Source organism: Labrus mixtus, chromosome 18, assembly GCF_963584025.1.
Source record: "Labrus mixtus chromosome 18, fLabMix1.1, whole genome shotgun sequence".
In the NCBI taxonomy this organism is placed as follows: domain Eukaryota; kingdom Metazoa; phylum Chordata; class Actinopteri; order Labriformes; family Labridae; genus Labrus; species Labrus mixtus.
The window spans coordinates 2,948,427-2,969,606 of NC_083629.1; the positions used below are offsets into that span (position 1 = coordinate 2,948,427).

Consider the following 21,180-nt stretch of genomic DNA (forward strand, 5'->3'; position numbering starts at 1 on the left):
TAAGTGAAATGTAGACGATTTTGGTACTGGTAAATGGTAGCTGTATAATTTGAGCAGTGACTCAATGAACTTCAGTAATGATTTAAAAAAAAGTCCAAGGGCCCACATGAATTGGCTATTGGATATCAATAGACTGCATAATTACCTCAGGACAGGTTTGTCTGATTTTGTTTGACTCTGTCCTCACCTTCTAAACTCAGACTAATTATCACACGATCGAAGAGAAGTCCCTTACTGTAAAGTAGATGCAACAACTTTCTCTTACTTTTGCACCCACACTACCATCAAACTCACACCCACAAACACACACAGTGTCCCTCTCACTTTGTCCCTAGTCCCTGGATAATTAGTCTACAGTCACAGGCCAATACACCACTGCCTGGGAAGGGGACTCCTGCATAAATCCTGCAGTCATTTTAAATGAGCCTTAAAAAGTGATTAATCGTAAACCATGACTTTCATGGCGCTGAACTGAGCACATTTCGGTTTTGGCCAAAGAAGACGCACACTGTTCTGCAATACATCCAGTGACAATATGTCAATTCTATAGTATTAATGCTTGAACCCACTGAGTAGTTTTCATGCTGATGGTAAGCGATCAGATGAGAAGGGTAAGAACGTTTCCCTCTTTGAGAATAAACTTAGTCAATCTTAATAAGGGTGGCTAGACAACATGAAAACACATCTCAACAATGGTAACTTGATAGGCTAATAAAAAAGTGGAATGGTTCCAATTTAGAAGAAAGTTTAAGCAAAATGTCAGTGTGTTTCTCTAGGCTGTGATTTCATTTCCAATTCATAATTAGTGGCTAATGAAACATCATTATGTCTGAGCAGATACACACACTGGTTTGTAAGGATGGAACTAAAAGAAATGTGAACAAAATTGAGTTTTTATCACAAAGTCATCCATCCATCAATATTCTGCATGTGAGGTTGGAAAATCAGCTTCTCACACCCACCCCGATCTCAGTTGGCTCGGCAAGAAATGAGCATCAATAAATGGAAGACCTACATGGTAGAACTGAAGCATTTGAAATGTAATTTAAATGATTTGAACTAATGAACATCCAATTATTCTGCTTTAAAACTGCTTTATGTTATGACTGCACGTCTTAAGATAAAATAAAAATCCTTGCATTAAAAACGATGATAGCCCTCATTAGGAGTTGGTGTCTGAGTGAAGGAAAGGGCCAGGACATGGGTGAGCCTCTCTTTTTTAAAAAGCATGCTTATAACGCTACCACTCAGTGCTAGGTGACAGAAATGACTGTGGCCAGTACAGAGTTTGTGGTTTGGGGTCAACAGCTGTTGCAACAAGGGAAACTGGCTGGCTGGTTGGCTGCCTGGTAGCCACAGCTGATAATAGAGTTTTTAGACTAATTGATATGCCACTGAGGGTGCTGGCTGGATAATTGCATATCATAGTGTGTCACTTCTTGCTGTTTGTAGGGTAGGTTGACAATATCCTGGCATTAGATAATTTTGACCTGTGCTCAGGTCAAGAATGCATGAGGCAGACACATTACACAAAGGCTGCTTTGGATGAGCTCTTTCCAACTTTTTCACTTGCAAACCTTAAGTATAGGTGTTTGTTAGTACATATTTTCATGGATTCATTCATCATGATAATTTTGTGGATATATCTTTGAATTGTGTCAACCATCCAGGAGTAATTCTTCTTTCAGGTAAAACATGTGTTAGAGACCTCATAACAGCAGAGTTATATTTGGATTGAAGTGTCTGTTGTGAGCTGAAAAGGAAATGTGACTCTGAGACTGAAGAAATGTATATGTCTGATATTTACGAGTCAAGGTGATGTCTTCTTTCTAGTCTTTTAGAGATGTAACGAAGCAGTCGGGAATTTGTGGGCTGTACCTTCTAGCAGAATATAAGCAACACTGTGAAGATGAAGACTTTGCCACTTTTCCCATGATGGCCACTTTGCTAATGTTTGTCAATGATTGCCAGTGATTGTGAGATCTTGGTCAGCAATGGTCTACACTTTGTCAGCCATGTGTGTTGTGTTTCTATGTTGTCTGATCATGGCTGAATAAATCTAAGATGATCCACAGTCTGTTTCACGATTTCATGTTTGAACATTTACTACAGAAACAACCCCCACCTAACAGTGTTGTACTAGGTGAGTGTGGTAAACGGGAAGCTGGGTTAATTAGCAGTCTAAAATCTAAATAAAGGAAGAAAATGTTATACTGTTGATGCAAGTTGCCAAAACGAGTCTCTATAGCAGGGTGCATTATCACAGTTCAAGTTTCAGTAGGCTGCACACTGAACAAGGAAGTTCAAGTTTCTGCAGTTCTATTTTTTTCCAAGTTATCTTATGATCATGTATCAAGTCACACATACTTGTATAATTTTTTCGTTTGAATAAAAGTCATTTAAGAAAACTGATGTATTCAAAATGATCACATGCATCATTAAATTTAACTAAGTACTGGTACTCATCTTCAATTGCAAAATGTCTTCATAATGGTGGGGTGTGCGGGGGGCTGGGTTTTCCCTTTTTCCCTATGTTTTACTGTTAATATCTGTTAGGAAATGAACAGTACTGATCAAACAATGCATTTTTTTTATAGAAATTGTAGTCAACTATCGTAATTAGGTGTGAACTAATCAAGAAGTTTTAAATTACATTCTGTTAAGATACACAACTTCTGGAAGCCAACTATTTGAGCAATAGTTCAAGTTTTTTTTTAGACAGTTGTGCATTTTTTTAAACGCTAAATTGTTTATTAGTTTACCCATTTTCTTGTCTCACAGCCTCACTAAAATTAGCCTGCACTTCTTGACTGTAATCCGTCACTGTTTGCTAAGATCAGACATCTGTAAAGAGCTCAGAGTAAAAACATCTCAGGTTGTTCAAGTGTAAGAGCAGGATGTAATCTGTGTCCCCTAGTGGAAGTATTTTCGACATGGACACACCGAGTTAAGAGACACCATGCAGACCCAGAACATGCTGGAGGGATAACATAGCCTACTATACTCGAGCTGGCCTGGAAATACCTTGCTTAGCAAAATGCCATCTAAACATAAACACAAGTGAGAATCTAATTTAGCAAATTAACTGGATTTTAACATCTTACATTTGACAACAGTCTTTTATTGTCAATTGGCATACACATGAGCTTGGAGTGAATCTGAGTAAGTGGTACCCATCCCTAGTTAACTGTAATTCTTTTCAACCCTGTCATCTACATGAGTAAAGCCAAAACAAACACATGTACTCAGTAAGTCAGTTCATCACCATTGAGGAGAGTTTACTCAGCTCACTGAACAGTCCTACCCACATTTAGAAATCCTTCAAATTCTTAGTAGATTAATCAATGACCCTTGATTGAACCTGTCAATCTTACGGTCATAAATTCAGATTGAAGTCGATAGCTCCAAAGGCATTCACAATCTAAAAAAAAAAAATGGGGCAAGAACAAGAGAAAGACACAGAACAGCTGAGAAAGCAGGAGTTGAACAAACACTTGTCAGGGGACAGTCCTGTTTGTGATGTGTGTGGTGCTCGAGGGCGTTGTTGTATGACAGTGCAATGATCCAGAAATGAAGCCAAACTATCCATGAAAGGGAGAGGGGAAGTTGAGTGTACAGAGGTGGATCAGTAGGTCCACACAAGACCTGACAAAAGGTTGGATTCACTGATTTCACATGGATTGTGAAAAAGTTCTCTTCAAGGTTATGTAGATATTTCTATAATGTTGGTTATAGAAGCTTGGCTTGCATATACAAGACTTGCTTGGGGGTAGAAATCGAGCTTAACAAAGGCGCTTGGTAATGTAACAAAACAACTGGAGTATGAAGAGGCTCCAGCTAATTAAAAAGGGAAATGAGTAACAATGCGTTTTCGCTGTTGGATTTTCATACTCCTTGGCCTCTTGCATCACAATTGTCCTCCTCTATTTGCCCCTTAATTAAAGATTTACCTTGGGATACATACATTACTGCCTAAATGAATTGATTACCTGTCCAAGGCCGGTGATGCGCCATTAAATACTCGTCTAAAGACTGCCAGCACCACATCAAAAAGCTGAGGCCTTGAAACGGCTGTGCTTTCTCTTCAACAAAAGCCTGCATTGATTTCCAACAGAGGAGCCCTCGTGTCCACTGAGCACTCCGACTCTCATTCAGACCTTTGCAAAATTCCTCACACGTTGCTCAACTCCAATAACACACAAGTGTTCACAGTTATTTGCACAACACACTTTTCTCCTGAACTTACAAGAAACTTCGACAGAGTCAAGGCAGTGACCACTTCTTTAATTAACAAGCCTTTACAATGACTTTAAATTATTCATAAACGTGTCATCTACATAAATATAGATGTCTTATTTTAACGACTAGCATCTAAGGCTAAACAGGGTTAAAGAGAGGAGGCAGACTGGAAGGGTTCATGATAATATACCACCTATTGTGCTTGTTGCTAGCTTCAGGTGGGGAATAAGTTGTATGTAAGAGGCTTTCTGTGTTTGTCATAAGACGCTGGTACCATTTTTTTATTTATTTGTTTTTGCCAATAAATCCTGCCCTGTAAACAAGCAGGGATTTTGACTTGACTGTAGGATGCAGCTTATTAACCCTGTAAAACTGACTGAAAGCCTCTGATGATACGACAACTCCCCTGCTTACTTCACCTCTTGGGTAAACTTGAATTGGATGTTACAAGTAAAACAACAGTAATTGATTACAAATGAAATGAGTAGAGATATGAACACTAATGGGCTCTTTGTTTTAGTAATATCACCTTTAAAGATGACATTGTGTCAAACAGCAACATAAACAGCAGTTTAACCTTTTTATTGTGCTGATATAGATCAAAAGAGGTCATGGATAGTGACACCTTTATTGACCCATTTCTTTAATCCATTATTAGTAAAACATGCAGCTTATCAGTAAATGAGCTAATGCTATATAAGCCAACATTGCAATGCTGAGAGGCTGTGTCAAAGCATGATGAAATAGCAGCCATGCCAAACACTAAGGCCAGAAAGACCATCACAACAACATTAGACAGCACTTAAGAAGCTCCCCTAAGTAACGTATGCTCATTTGAAATGTGTACCCAGGATTCAGAGCAAGATCAAACACTTTTTTTTGTCTCCCAAGGCAAACACTGAATGATTATATCAAAGAAATGGATCTCAAGGCTTCATTCCAGAAACATTATCCAGGAGAAGAAAGGGCTGCGCTGTGACAATGAAGACGTCAACTATAGGCTTCACTGATGCTCGTTAGAGAGAATGATTTTGCCATTGTGCATTGATGCGATGATTTTCTTTGCGGCTTGGCTGATGCATAAGTGTGCTCTTAACACCTCCTAAGACAGCAGAAAGCCCACTATTCACAAACAATGCACACAAACGACTCATTTGGAGATATAGACGGATATCAAAAGTTGCAGAAGAAGTTTTCTTTTTAGCCTCATTCTCTAGTTTGTGGCAATATGGTGTTTAATGAAAGAAGTGACCAATATGTTTTTAGTCATTTCTTTGTCATTTACAGTTGTTTTTTTTTAGAGGGAAAAACATTGTTAGACACATAAATCTAGTTTGGTGTTAAAAATATTTAGTTTTTAGGCCGTTAGCCGTAAATGACCGTTCAATGAATCATATAATCTGTCCCCCATTTTTTACATCAAAAATGGTCCGCTGTGAGCTACCCTATTTTTATTCATGATTCTGACAGAAGTTTCTTATATGCAGGTAAATACTTTTTTAAATATTACTTTTGGGGCTTTTGTGCCATTATTGGTCAGACAAGGACAGTAGATAGAGTTTGAAATGGAGAAAGAGAGTGGGGAATGACATGCAGGAAAGGATCCACAGGTGAGATTTGAACTAGAGAGAGGATCTATGTAAAGTTACTTTGAGAGACAAAAAAAGGACAGGATAATGGCTTAGTTTTAAAAACAACAGAAAGTTTGTAAAGAGTTTAGCCACTCATTTAACTGCTTATAGACACAGTTCACAGTTGCAATTACAGCAGCTGTGACTCACCGCTCATGGAGGCAATTAAGGTACTTCAGCTCCTTCTAGAAGTCGAGATTCAAAGTCAATCAAATCCTAACACAGACACAAAGTATATTAAAACTGACTAAAATGTTTCTATATTCAACTGTTGTCATAGTAATTAACTTCCAAACCCACACAAGGCCAAGAGGCCTTACGAAGTGAAAAGATAAGACGAGCAAGACTTTTTATTTCATTTTTTAGTTTTGGATTGAAGTCAAAATGCCAAGCACAAACTTGAAATATGAAATAATGTACCTCTTATTTATAAAAAAACAAAAAACTTCCTGTAACAATACTGAACATTTAACTGTACTCCCAACATTTTAACATTATTTTCTCTCACCATCATCTTGTGAAAAAGGAAAATATATTAATTTTGCCTGGCCCTATGACTCATATTATAAAAAAACACTATTCAATGATAACTATTTGCCATGGCTGACAACTGTATGAAACACATTCTGCACCCCTGCCACACCAACCTCTTCATAGAGCATTTTTCTAGCTAGCCTTTGGAGGACTGTTTGTAAACAGTGTGTTTTGCTGAATGTGTCTGTTTACTGCATCGCAAGTCTTTGGTGTTATGACCCAGCACAGTGCTGCAAAACATCAACCTTTTCAAACAAATTCTGCATACATGAATTTGTATTTCAGTAATAGAGTGAAACTTTGACTAACTCCATTAGTTATAGTGGACTATGCTGGTACAAAAAAAAATGTTCGCCAACAAAGTAGAAATCAGATTGACTTGTTGCACTCATTCTTTGTCCACTCTGATAGCTGCTAGGTCCACATACAGATAAAACATCTAACTGGTGAACTGCCAAAAGGGAAACACCGATGGAAATGTGCCAACAGATCCTGCTGTTGAAACTGTATAACATGAGTTACAGAGCCCAGCATTTCTTCCTTGACTTCAAAGTGTTTGACCATGATGTTCATGTGTTTGTTTTGTTACATCATCAAAGCATCCACATCACCACCATCAAGCATGATCAGGATTGGCTTTACTCAAGGGCTGAGGCTGGGATTAGTTTGTAGATCCTGTATTTCCCAGGAGACAGCTGACATATATTGTTTGAGTATAATGACCTAAGTAGTTTGATATTTCATGCACATATGAATCATTCATCAAAGAGTAGGTTTCAAAGCCCACTCAGTGCACAGAGGTGAACATTATAAAGGTGAAATTACTGTAGTTTCCCATGGATTGCATTAACTGCAGCATTACCCAAAGGGGCTCGGGATCAGAAACACTTAAGCTATAAGACAGAAAAGAACAATACAAAGTTAAGATTACATGTATTTACTTTTAGCTATAGTGTTTCTGTGCTGGTGCTGAGGCAAAGTAAGAGGACTGCAGAAAAATGTACTAATGTTCTGCTTTTGGCACTAACATAGCCAGTCTGGTGCACTCCTCATTCCTTACTACTAGGAGTGCTTTGTTTATCTCCAAACAACACAGAGAAAGTATGCAGACACACAAAGAATTATGAAAAATGTATGAAGACCAAGCTTTCTGTCTTGGTCTGACTTCAGTGGAAAGGAATAATCAAAATGATCAACCTTGAGACTGAAAGATTGCAGTCCCTGTTGTTTCCTTCGTCTAAAACACAGTCAGATACTCTGTTTCACACTTGTGCAGTATTGTTACAATTTCTTGCATTTGATCAAGGGCCTTGAAGATCAGGAAGAGGTCATATTTAAATTATTCTTTGATTTCCAACATCCCCCAGCTTTCTGCTCTGTAACCAGGCAACAACACGCCAAGGACGCAAACACAGCCTCTAACATTTTTCATGTTGTCATTCTGATGTTCTCATGTAACTGAATTTACAATGTTGCATGGTTAATATGACAGCAGCTCTGTGACTCAATGAGAAGAAGGTGTTGGCGCTACGCTCTTTTTGGTTCGATTAACACTGTTGGGCCACGCAGGCTTAGGACAGTCAAACCATGGACTTGGGCCTTTGAGTTATTTACTGAGATCACAAAGAGGCCTAAAAGGACTCTTTATCCCAGAATCCCCTGCGGTACTTCACACCTACGTGTGACGTAAAGGGGGGACCGGAACCTGAGGGAGACCCCACAGGAAGGCGGCCAGGTGACAAAACTCAGAGACTCCCCTCGTTCAACCTCTTTTCCACGCGCTGACTTGAAGTGCTCGGAGACCCAAGCTCACCTCCTGTTTCCTGCAACAATCTTCCTTTGTTTTAAGTTTTGGCGCACAGGTAATCCACGGCCGGCAGTGTTCCAAATTCCGAGCTCGGATTGTCCAGTGAACGCATCTCAGTTTCTCGGAGAGCGTTAGGCTATAACAGATTATCAGAAAGATAACGGTCTTATTCCGTCCTGCAACGAAAGGACATCAACGGACATCTTTCCCCTCGACGGAGAACCAACGAAGCCGCTCTTGCCGTAAGGGACCCTCGCCGCCATCAGACGCCTCTACACCTGGACGGACAGAAGATCTGTTTTATCGCCGGACTCCTTTTCCCTTCACCGATCGCAGGCAAAGCGATTCACAAGTGAGGCTTAATTAGGTCTGGGCAGAATTAGCTTTAGAGAGTGTTTTTAACAATTGATTGATTGAAGCAGAAACTGTCATTTTTATCTTTGTTGGACCGTCGCGTCCTGAGTTTTACCTGTTTAAAACTCTTGTTGTTCCCATTTCGGACCGCTGCGTCCTATATGTGTTTAGCGTAACAGCATTATAAACGGGTATTACTCTTCTGATCAGAAAGGCCAGTGTAAGCCGTATTAACTTGAATTCGGCCATTGGTTTGTTTCTGTGAATGAAGGGAATTACTCCGAGTTGTGGTGCGGGATTCGGACTGTGATCCGGCCTCTTCAGGCACACATTTCTCTCCTCCTCTACGCTCCTCTTCTATCCTCTTTTCTTCCCCTTTGACTAACACACACACACACACACACACACACAGATCTGTATACTCGCGGCCATCCAGACGCCTCAGAGACACAGATCGTGTAGGGCCGAACTCGGTCTCTTTTAGACATTAAGGCCACATTAGGTCTTTGTTAGGTGTGTGCCATCGGAAGGGCGACCACGTGGGACGAAGCTATCTCCCCCTTTTCTTCTTCCCCCCTCTCACACACACACACACACACACACACACACACACACACGCTTGATAATGTTTGTTTGCTTAGATTAGTTTATAATAGTTATTTGTTTGATTAAGTTCATTGATTTTGGATTGATGTTGCTTTGTTTAAATAAATTCTGTTATAATTTAAGAGAGCAGTTGTTTGTGATTACTGGTGTATTTACATTGTGATATAAGCTGGGTGCGAAGGCTTTGTGTACGGATTCATGCCTTCAATTTATTAAATATAGTTATTAATTATTAATAATATTAGTAATTAAATAACTAATTTGAGACTGATTTGAGTGATATTTTGGTTATATTTACCTGAGTACAGGGTGGTGCCCCAAAACGAGATTAAACATAGTTTGATGATATTTTATTTATATTATTAATAATTAAGTATAATTATTAAAGAATTTAACCAAAGTTGACTTGATACAACCCCAACAACACAGTGGCTTAATAATAAGTACATTGCTGCATGTGCACCTCTCATCTTAGTTTTGTCAGCAACACTTTAGAGAATGACAAATCAATCTTTCAATCTCTCTTTGTCTTTTCCTTTGGGCCCACAGTAAATCATTTCAAAGGATCAACCTTTCAAACTTTTTCCTCCATCATAAAACAAAGCACCCCACCAGCTAAAGAGTGGCAGCTACATGTCTCTAACATGACAGCTTGCAACAGAGGGATTAGAGGGATTTGTTCGTTGATATTTAACACTTTAGTTAAACAGCACCAGCATTGAAGACAGTTCAGGTAGTCAACATATCATCATCATATATCAGATGATTAAGCTTTTGTATTGTTCAGCTTTTTAGTGGATATCTGGTAGGGATTTTTATGGTACACTCAACTTGAAACAATACAATTTGTGTTGCTGGCCTTCTGCTACCACTATGGTTACCTGAAAAGTAGTTGTGTGGAGACACTACTGGTGACACATTGACAAGGAAGCGAGAGAGATGAGAGATAAGAGAGACTATCATCTTGATCATCGACAGTGGGCAGCAATCTTATAAAACATGGAAAACCCAAAAATAGTCAGGAAATATACTATGGTGGTCAACTGCAATATATTCCTCTGCTGCCCCCTGTTAGTTCACCTATTCCTTAATAACCCAAGATTTATTTTTGGGCTTTTTGTGCCTTTAATTGAGAGATACGACAGTGGATAGAGTGAGAAATCAGGGAGAGAGAGAGGGGAATGACATGCGGGAAAGGAGTCACAGGCCGGACCCGACCCTGGGCCGCCCACCCGGAAGACCACAGCCCCCATGCATGGGGCGTGCGCACCAACCACCGCGCCACCAGCGCCCATAGTTTACCTATTTTCAACTACAGTTAGAGATTCAAGATTTTTATTTGTCACATGCTCATACAGATGTGCAGTGAAATGTAAGGACTGTTCCGCAAGGCTATGCAATAAACACTCAAATTACTAATACACATATATACAGTAAAATAGAATACAATGTAAAAAATAAAAAAAATATTATTTGAATGTACAAAATATAAAATATAGAGTAATGTAAACAGTGTAAAGTGTCAGTGTGTAAAGTGTCCAGCATCCAGTAAAATAGAATATAATGTAAAAATTCAAAAATAATTATTTGAATGTACAAAATATTAAATATAGAATATGTAAACAGTGTAAAGTGTCCAGGGTGTCAAAGTGCAATGTGCAGATTGGAATGTGTGGTGTGTGTGAATCATGTAATCATAGTTCTGTTTTGTTTAGTTCTGTTTTGTTTTTAACTGAGGAGAGTGGAGTTCGCCTTGATGTGTCAAAGGCGCCTGCCAGAGGGTAGCCACGTAAACAGTCCGTTACCTGGGTGGTGGGCATCACTCATGATCCTCTTTGCCCTGGCTGTGCTCCTCCTTGTGAAGATGTCCTGGAGGGTGGGGAGTGTTGTACCCATGGTACGTTCTGCTGACTTCAGCACCCTCTGCAGGGCTCTTCGGTCGTGTACAGTGCTGTTCCCGTACCACTGGGTGATGTTTCCAGTCAGCACACTCTCCACCGCTCCGGAATAAAAAGTCTTCAGGACCTTCAGAGAGACTTTGAATTTCCTCAGCTGTCTGAGGTGATAGAGGCGCTGCCTCGCCCTCTTCACCTGACTGTTTATGTGGGTTGTCCATGTTAAATCCTCAGAGATGTGCACCCCCAGGTACTTGAAGCTGCACACCCTGTCCACCAGCGTCCCATCAATTCTCAGTGGGGTGTAATCCCTCTGCTGTCCTCTCCTGAAGTCCACAATCAGCTCCTTGGTTTTGCTGACGTTCAGGAGCAGGTTGTTGTCCTGGCACCACTGTGACAGGTTTCCAACCTCCCCTGTATACGTCTGCTCATCATTGTTGCTGATGCGACCAACAACCACCGTGTCATCTGCAAATTTCACGATGATGTTGGAGCTGCTTGTGGCCACACATTCATGTGTGTACAGGGTGAAGAGCAGGGGGCTGAGGACACAGCCCTGTGGTGCTCCGGTGTTGAGGGTGCAGGGGCTGGAGGTGTGTCTGCCCACTCTGACCACCTGGGATCTGTTCGTCAGGAAGTCCAGGATCCAAGCACACAGGGAGGTGTTATGTCCGAGGTTGATCAGCTTGGAATGGAGGTGGGCGGGGACTATGGTGTTGAAAGCTGAACTAAAATCAATGAACAGCAGTTTCACATAGTCCCCCTTCCTTCTGTCCAGATGGGTGAGGGTGGTGTGCAGTACCTGGGAGACAGCATCATCTGTGGATCTGTTCAGTCTGTATGCGAACTGAAGTGGATCCAGAGACTCAGGGAGCAAGGAGCAGATTTGCATCTTGATGAGTCTCTCAAAGCACTTCATCACTTCTGAGGTGAGTGCTACTGGGCGATAGTCATTAAGGCAAGCTGGAAAGGCATTCTTTGGTACAGGGACAATAATGGCTTTTTTCAGGCATGTGGGGACCACAGACTGACTCAGGGAGAGGTTGAAGATGGTGGTAAACACTAGAGCTAACAGGTCGGCACAGGACTTCAGCACTCTGCCAGAAATACCATCTGGCCCGGCAGCCTTCCTGGTGTTTACCTTTTTCAGTGTCCTCCTCACGTCGTGCTCTGACACAGTGAGCGGGTGCGAGTGTGCCGCTCCGGCCTCGGAGATCCTGCTGGCTGCATCACTTGGCATGCTAACGTTAGCGGTGCTAGCGTTAGCCTCGAATCGCGCATAAAAGTCATTAAGTTCCTCAGCCAGAGCAGCGTCTGCACTCACCGAGACATGGGCTCTTTTCCTGTAGTCAGTAATTGTCTGCAGTCCTTGCCACAAGCTCCTTGAATCACGCTGCTGGAACTGTGATTCCACTTTGTCCCTGTACCTCCGCTTAGCATCTTTCACTGCTCGTCTCAGTCTGTAAGACGCCGCTTTGTATTCCTCCGTCCTGCCGGTGAGAAGTGACAAGTTGTGTGAAGTGGTCCGTTCGTTCACAGCGGTGCGGATAGATTTATCCACCCATGGCTTCTGTTCGTCACAACTTCCGTAAACTCGTCTACGTCACTCGAACTGGATTGGAACATGCCCCAGTTGACGTCATCCAGAGCGTCTCGCAGCATAGCCTCTGATTGGTCGTTCCAGCGCCTAAACCGCCTCATCACCACCTTTTCACGTACAATCGTCTGTTTGTACCTTGGCAAATGGTAAATGGCAGAATGGTCTGATTTACCCAGTGGGGGCAGGGAAGTCGCCTAGTAGCCCTTTTTGAATGGTGTGTAGCAATTATCCAGTGTATTGTTGCCCCTGGTGGAGCAAGTGACGTGTTGGAAAAAGTTCGGCATAACTTTCTTCAGGTTTGCCTTGTTAAAATCCCCAGCACAGCACGTCATGCAGGTTCGATAAAGCTGTGTCTGTGTCTGCTTGTGGTGGGATGTAAACAGATGTAGCGATGACCGAAGTGAATTCCCGGGGAGGTGAAATGGACGGCACAGGATGGTTATGTGCTCCAGATGTGGCGAGCAGGAGTGGGAGAGAGTTTTAATGTTTTGTAGGTTACACCAGCTGTTGTTGGTCATAAAACAAACCCCTCCACCCTTTGACTTGCCAGATTCCTCCATCCTGTCCTTGCGAAACACAGAGAACAAGTCCGATGGCATGATGGCTTGATCCGGCACCACAGGAGTGAGCCATGTTTCCGTCAGGCAGATGATGTTACAGTCCCTCATGTCCCGTTGGTATTTTACCCGACCCCTCAGATCATCCATCTTGTTATCCAGGGACTGGACGTTGGCAAGAAGGATGCTTGGCAGGGGTGGGCGGTGGGCCTGAGTTCTTAGCCTGTCTTAGACTCCTCCCCTCACGTATAAAAGTTGTTTAATTGAGGGACTAGAGAAAAGAAGAATAACATACTGTACTCACTGCTTAACTGTGTTTCTAGATCACGCTCATTTCAGGTAAATTTACATGCAGTGTGAAGATATGAGCATAATAAAGATCGCTAGCATTAGCATGCTAACACAACAATGCAGCGCGAGTTGTTTTGGTTTCATGCTGGTGCTCAAGGTAGGGCTGGTGCATCTGCTGGATCAAAAAAGCGCATATACAGCCTTTAAGTAGTATAACTACTTATTTTAATCCTATCCATATAATATTCCCCAAACTAATTTATTTTAGAAATTAAGTGCCTTGCAAGACATATTTCAGTATCATAAGACTGGCCTGCCAAGGGACTGCAGATGTAAACTAGCTCTAAGCTAAGTCTGCTACAAGGCATCAAATGGCAACATTTATGTTTCATATTGTACATGATTTCTTTACAAATACAATAAATTTAATTGAATTTAATGCTGGAGGTGTTTCACTGACTGAAAAGTTTTAAAACAATCTATCACACTAGACTTCTTTTACGACGGATGAATTCTAAGCAGTCTTTCTATCTAAATGGGTAGAGCTCTGAAACTCACTAGAGGAGGTTTTAAAACAGAAATGTTTGTTCAGATAGAACTTATATCTCTGCTTTATTAGAAAACTGTCAATCATGGACTTAGAAGGATAGCAGCCTTTGCAGTTCGGAAATAAGAGAGCTATTCTGGTATTTGTGTTAAGAGAGCTAATGTGCCAAACTTTACATTCCATCTCTGCAGGATTCTTGTCTTATATCATCCCGCTAATTCAGCAGAGATGATTACATTCTTTGAGAATATTGCCAATGTGTCAGAAAAAAATGCAATACAGACAAGTTGCAAAATCTGAAACACACTGAAAAACACATTTTTTGGACAGTTATGACTATTTGATGTCTTTGCAGCAAAACATCAAGCATAAAAACTGAGAGACAAATCCCCTCTGTTCACTAGCCTGACACTGATAGCTCCTCTGAACTGAAAATCAAACACTGTCACACAACACCAGAGTGGAAGAGATGGTATTCCGATCCAAGTGTCAATATTACTAAAATAATCAGTAAACAAAAACCCTAATGCAAACGCTTACGTGTCCAAAGCCTTAACAAAAGTCCTGAGGCCAGATCCAATTATCGTTATCGTTTTATCGCCCAGGCATACATAAAGCCCATAATTGTATCTTGTCTTGTTGTCTTGTTGGACATTGCTCAACAGCACAGTCTTACGAAAGTTTAAATATCCATAAGTTGTAGGCTAAACTTAAATAATAGGCAACTTAAACAGTTTACAAATTATTACCACCTTCAGTGTTTCCCCTACCATTATATCAGGGGGGCGGCCCGCCCCCCCTGAAGGTCAAGCAAGTTTTTTTTAAGATTTATTTTTTGGCTTTTTGTGCCTTTATTGTAGAGATAGGATAGTGGATAGAGTTTGAAATCAGGGAAATAAGTCATTTAAGGCTACCTTTCCGATAGAAAAGGACAGCTGTCATTAAAAGTAATGCATGAACACCAAGATTCCTTCAAGTGTTTGTGTCGTCGTGTCGCAGTGTCGACATGTCGGCTTGTCCCCACCCCCCCAACGCTGTAAACCTAGGGGAAACACTGACCTTCATCAGACTTTCCTTATTAAAACACAAGTACCCCAATTTTGCAGTAGGGATGTTGTAGGCAACTAATTCAAACTCCATTAAACACTAAATTAGATTCAGACTAGATGATTAGTCTTAAAGTGAGAAAACACTCAGGAAATAGTCAATATTAAGCACAAACTTTAAAACATGGCTTAACATGAGATCACAATGTATGCAGGTAAACAATAACAATTTGGTTTGCCGAGTGTGGCTAATGTTAGCAGGGCTAGCACCACCAGACTTCAGACCTCCATGCAAGTGGACGTCCACATGCCTGTGATGACGCATTGCTATAATTGAGTGGTTATATAGTTTAACTGGCACAGCCTACATCAAACATAATCTCCATTTTCTAGATCAAAATACTGGTATACCACTCCGCATGACAGGATGCAATCTGTCCACAGTGCTTGTTAACATCTGGGTAGTAGAGCAGTGGCTGTATGGCAGTAGTCATTAACCAGAGCTACATCCACAGATCTCTACTTTGTACTTACTTCAGTTAGTGCATCGAGTTAAATTCCAAAACTGCATTTCTGAGACATACTGCTTTCACCATTAGACTGCATTACCTCAGTCATGTTGCATCCTTTTTGACAGGGCTACACTTACATGAGCAACATGATTTACTGTCAAGCCTCCAAGCCCTCCTCCACCCCCATAATCATTTGAGGTAATGTAATGCGGCAGGATTAAAACATAAAAAGGAACTCTAAAAATGTGGCCCTCTCTCTCTTGACCTGCCATTTTACTTTCTCTCTTGTTGAGAACAGATTCTGCTTGTTTGCCCTCTCTCTTTTCAGCACATTCATATAAACCCAAACAAACACACACACACAATATCCTTTTGTAGCAGTCAGTCCTTTCAGCTTCCTCTTCACATCAGCAGCCTCTCACTTTCTCCATGAAATCTGACTCTCACCAACTCCTTATTGTGTGTGATTCCACTACAGCCACTACTAGTAAATCATCTCTGTTGCCTCTCCACAGTGTGTCTCTTGACATCTCTTCAGTGGAGCTTTGTTTAAGCAGGCCTCCCACACTGACCTCTATCTACTTTGAAACAAACTCATTATGCCCGTTTTAGTTTCTCATCCAAAATCATAGCCACCAGATAGCTATTTCTTAAAATAACTGTTCATAAAAATATACAAGATATAACATTTCTTTCAGGCCTTGTTGAGATGGCTATGAAGTCACAGTGACCTTGACGTTTGACCTCCAACAACCAAAACCTAAATCATTTTTGTTCCAAAGTTCAAGTGGATGTTGGTAAAAAATATATATTTGGGTATTCCTCCAAGCATTGCTGATATATTCAGTGTAATATAATGGGTTTGCTGAACTGGTAAACACACCAGTAAATGTATTGTCTTTGGGTAAGACTATCATTGAGACATGGCATAAAATCAACACAAGAAAATCAAGAATGCTTTGTAAATTATTCAATATCCTACTCCATCCTGGCGTAATACATTTAACCTTTTATTGAAAAAATATAAATATATGTGTGAAAAGGTCCAGCATAGTAAGTGAATTAAGATGTAGTAATTACTCATAAGTCAGTGAAATTGGTATAGGCAGTTTTAAAACTACAGCTCAGATGAGTAATGTATTCATGACATGTGAAGTGATTTTAGTGCCACAGGCTCCAATCGTTGGCTTTTTCATCTGAAGAAGAGGAGCAGGAATTGCAGAAAGACGTTTGTACATTTTAAACTGCAAGACCTGAATCGCAGTTTCTCTTCAAGATAAAGGAGGAGGGTAGAGCGAAAACAATTTACCCTGAACAAATGGATGGTTTTAGACTCAATGCTCTCTTCATTTCACAGGTAAGCAACCAGTGAACCAGCCTTCAGGAGACATTTTTATTCTTTGAACAGCGTGATGGCCCTCCTAATGCATCTGGTTAAGTCTGCAAGATGTCTCCACTTTACATTAAACTTTAAAGCAAACATCCATTCCAAATGAAAACTCGCTCTAAGTCCCAGCCTGTTGTTAGGTCTAGACTGTGCTTAATTCTGTGCGATCGTGTCTGTGATTCCTTTGCAGAGCTGCAGTTCTGCTAGAGCAGCTTGGGGGATTTTGATTTGGAAGTTTGTGTCGGCAATGTGCCCCTATGTCGATGAATCCCTTGGCAAATACATATCTCTGTGTATTTGTAAGACAAGATGAATTTTAGTGTTCTCACAAGGCTCCAAACTATCCACAGTAAATTCCTTTAGAAAAAAAGTTACTTAAATTGATTAGTTTATCATTTAATTAGCTTCCCTGCCTGTTCCTCCTTAAGCTGCTCTAAACAAGATTTAAAAGAAGAAGAAAAACAAATGCTATTCAGCTTTTCATAATCATCACTGAAAAAAAAAAACATCTTTGTGCCCAGGACATGACAGCAGCAGCTTAGCGCTCCTGTATAGCAGAACAATGTCACGTCAAGCTGAGAGCAAAAAGCATGACCATGCCCGCTCAAATCCAAATGTTATCCTTGGCAACTCCTTTATATACTGGATGTTACTGGCAGCCAATGGAACATATGCAGCAACAGACTATCTCAAAAAAATATAATTATAACAGCAATTGAAAGCTTGCAATTTACCACAGCTGCACAGAGCTTATTCAGTTTAAAAGACGACATCAGTCTATAGAGGTGTCTGCTGTGTGGATGCAGACAAACAGCGTACTCTTGTCTAAATGGGATTCACAGTTCATCTACCGACACATAATATATCTCTACAACAAACAAGTTTCCAGCAATTAAGTTACAACTTCAATCTGATGATTTAGCTGCACATGTTTAGTTAGTTTATATTTTTAGTTTAGTCGCTGGAAATTTGGCATGAAATATAAAATATATAATATCAAAGTTCAGGGTCTCATTAAGCATGTACTAAAATCAGAGGGGAAATAAATGGTCATTACTATAATAAAACTGACTTAAGAAACAGTTGATTTTGTTGTGTAGATATTTTTTTTTACGATTGTTTTAATTGACAACTGGCTCAATCCACACAACAATGATGTACTGTACGCCACAAACAGCGTCATGCAGTCCTAAACAGAACTTATTTTTTTGTTGTATCAGAGTCAGAGAAGCCGAAGCCTAAAAATAGAAAATGCTACATAAAGCTTTGCTATCCAAATCATAATTAACAGTATACAAAGTATATAAAGTATATATAAAAGGTAACTTTTAAAAAAAAGATCACCAGAGTAAGGATGTATAATTTTTAATTTTTAATTTTTTCCTTGCCTGTCATCCCTGCTGTGGGTGAGTTGTCTTATGAGAAAACATTAAGGGTCAAAGATTCATTGTGAGTTTCCCATACAAGACATTTACAGTTTTTTCAGGGAACACTTCTTACATGTACATGCCACTCAGGTCTACAGCTATCTAGATAATGTATTTTTGCAGTCAAAATGCAGTGAAAAGACAATGGTCACCTCATTTCAGTTAATCTACTTTTTTGGTAACCAACAATTCCTTCCTTCAGTAAAATACAGGTGGCAGGAAGAGTGCAGCAGGAGTGAGTGAAGCAGTAAACAGACGTTCCTTTCATTCTGGTTAACAATTAACTATGAAGGAATTAAATGACCTTGGGAGTACTTTCAGTTCAAATCCTGCCAGAATGTGAATTTCAAGCAGAATGTATTTCATTCATCATCTTGATCAATTGATTTATAAATACATGTTTTTTATCCTTACTCAAAAATAAAGTAGGTACAACAGCAGGTAAAAAAATTACCTGAATACAACTGATATAGAAGGCTTATTGAGGCTAAACCAATTCAATGAGGGATGTTCCCGAGAACCCCCTAGCTTAACGAGCAGCTGACCCAAATGTTGACGATATTGCCCTTTGCCTTAGATAACAACACACAACACTTCACAACAATAACAGTCTATAAAAATAATAATTACAATACGCAGTTTCAGGAGTAGTACTGTAATTTATATGACAAACTACGTATTTAAGGTCTGCAAACATGTATTTCAAATTTTCGTTCGTAGGTGGATCCTCCTCTTTGCTAGCTGGCTCATCTCTCTCTCCCTCACAGAAAATGACAAATGAAGAAAATCCATCTTTGGAAACGTTAAATTCCAAGTGTTACCTCTCCACCTTCTTAACTTTGTCATATTTTTGCTTCTGAATAGTTTTTTTAGGACGCAGCTGACAAACAGGCTCCTTCATTTTCACAAAGTTTTTACCCAAACGCACCTGCATGTCACGCGACTCAATTAAGGGGCTCATGCGCTCCAGGGTGTTGCCTTGGTAACAATAAAAAAGGGTAGGAAAGCTGTGATGGACTCGTCAACTCACTGAAAGTACAATTTAAATTAAAACCGCAAGCGGTGATGAAGGGCCCTCGCACCCCTGTGCATGTCGGGGTGTGATGAGACGGTGGGAGTGCAGCGGAAGCGGAACGTGGCTAAGCAGCAGACCGTGCAGTTCGATTTGTGTAAAAGTTGTACTATGGTATACTGAAATAGGCAGCGTAATGAAGATCACAGAATTTTTTGACGTGGAGCAGTTCAGGATGGCACTGTCATGATAGCTATGACATTTGGAGAAAATTGAGCATTGTTTATAGGATGTATTACTTACTCTTTGCAGTAGGGGGCGCTATTGTTGAAGTTGACTATTGTTATGTCAATGTGTTCAGAGGCCAACCCTGATCATACCTGTGAAATTTGAAGCAGATCAGACAAAGTATCTGAGATGCAGTACCGCCTCTTTCCAGGAGGGGCGCTATGTTAATGGCATAATTGTATTAGGTTAGATGTGATCATGCCAGTACAGACATTGTTCATGTGAAATTTTGAGCAAATCTGACATTGTATATAGGATGTAGTACTTATTCTTTGCACTAGGGGGCGCTATGATTAAACTTTATTATTGTTTTGTGTCACTGTGTTCAGAGGCCAACCCTGATCATACCTATGTAATTTCAATAAGATCAGACAAAGTATATAAGAGTTACAGCCACTTCCTGTTTGATGGCGATGTGATTTGTGGACTTCCTGTTGAGTGTTGGGCGTGGGTGCAAGAGTCTTTTTTGTAGGTTTTGTCATGTTGGAAATGCATAGTAAAATTCAGAATTGTAGGTTCAACGTGCTGCGGGGGCTGAATGTTTGAAATATTGTAGGGGGTGCCACTGAGCCATTAAGCCACGCCCACTCAGTTAAACAGTATAACATGTTTGACTTTACTACCAGGATTATATGTATGAAGTTTCGGGACAGTACGACTATGTTAAGCCCGTGAAAAAAGTACTTCCTGTTTGATGGCGAGTGACGCGTCCGTATGGCGACAGCGTTGGACGTAGGCATTTGAGCTTGAAAATGTTGTATAGCCAAGGTGTTAGCATGGTCCACACAAGTTTTGAGGGGAAAATTAGCTACCGTGTAGCAATGGCTAATGCTAATTGAGAAGCAGTAACTTCCTGTTGTCAACAGGTGGCGCTGTGACTAATCAAAAAATGTCAATCATGGATGTGTTCAGGTCAGGTCCCGTATCATGCATGAGAAATCATAATATGATTGAACACTAGATGACAGAGATATAAGCATTTACTTTTTTGGCAACTTGCCAAAACGCTCAAAAAACTTAAAATGCACGCCACGGCCACGCCCTTTGACGAAATAACGTGCAGAGCACAACGAGATATGTTGAGCCTGTCTAGAACGCACTGACACTGAGTTTGCGTCGATGGGATGAGCGCCCTCGGACAAGTGCGTTCAAATAAGAAGGCTGAAATCAACGATTTTGAGCCGTTATCGTGAAATTCAACTTTAATTTGTGGACTTCCTGTTGGGTTTTTTGAAACGTTGCAAGAGGATTTTTAGTCCGTCCCGACAAGCTTAATATGCATACCAATTTTCATGAGTGTACGTGAAAAAAACTTTTATGGGGAGGCCATTTTGAAGTTTTGAAGGGGGCGCCACTGAGCCATTTTGCGATTTTAGTTTACGAAACCACCAAAATGTAAAATTTTTCACGAGACCTGATGAGCGTGGAAAGCTTGGTGAGTTTTCGG

The 21,180-nt window shown here is 40.5% G+C and overlaps 1 protein-coding gene across 2 annotated transcripts in view; it reads right to left on the reverse strand.

Annotated features, from left to right (window-relative positions):
- The window catches only part of alk (ALK receptor tyrosine kinase), a 385,940-nt gene that overhangs the window by 221,582 nt on the left and 143,178 nt on the right, over positions 1-21,180 (reverse strand). The window lies entirely within an intron of this gene.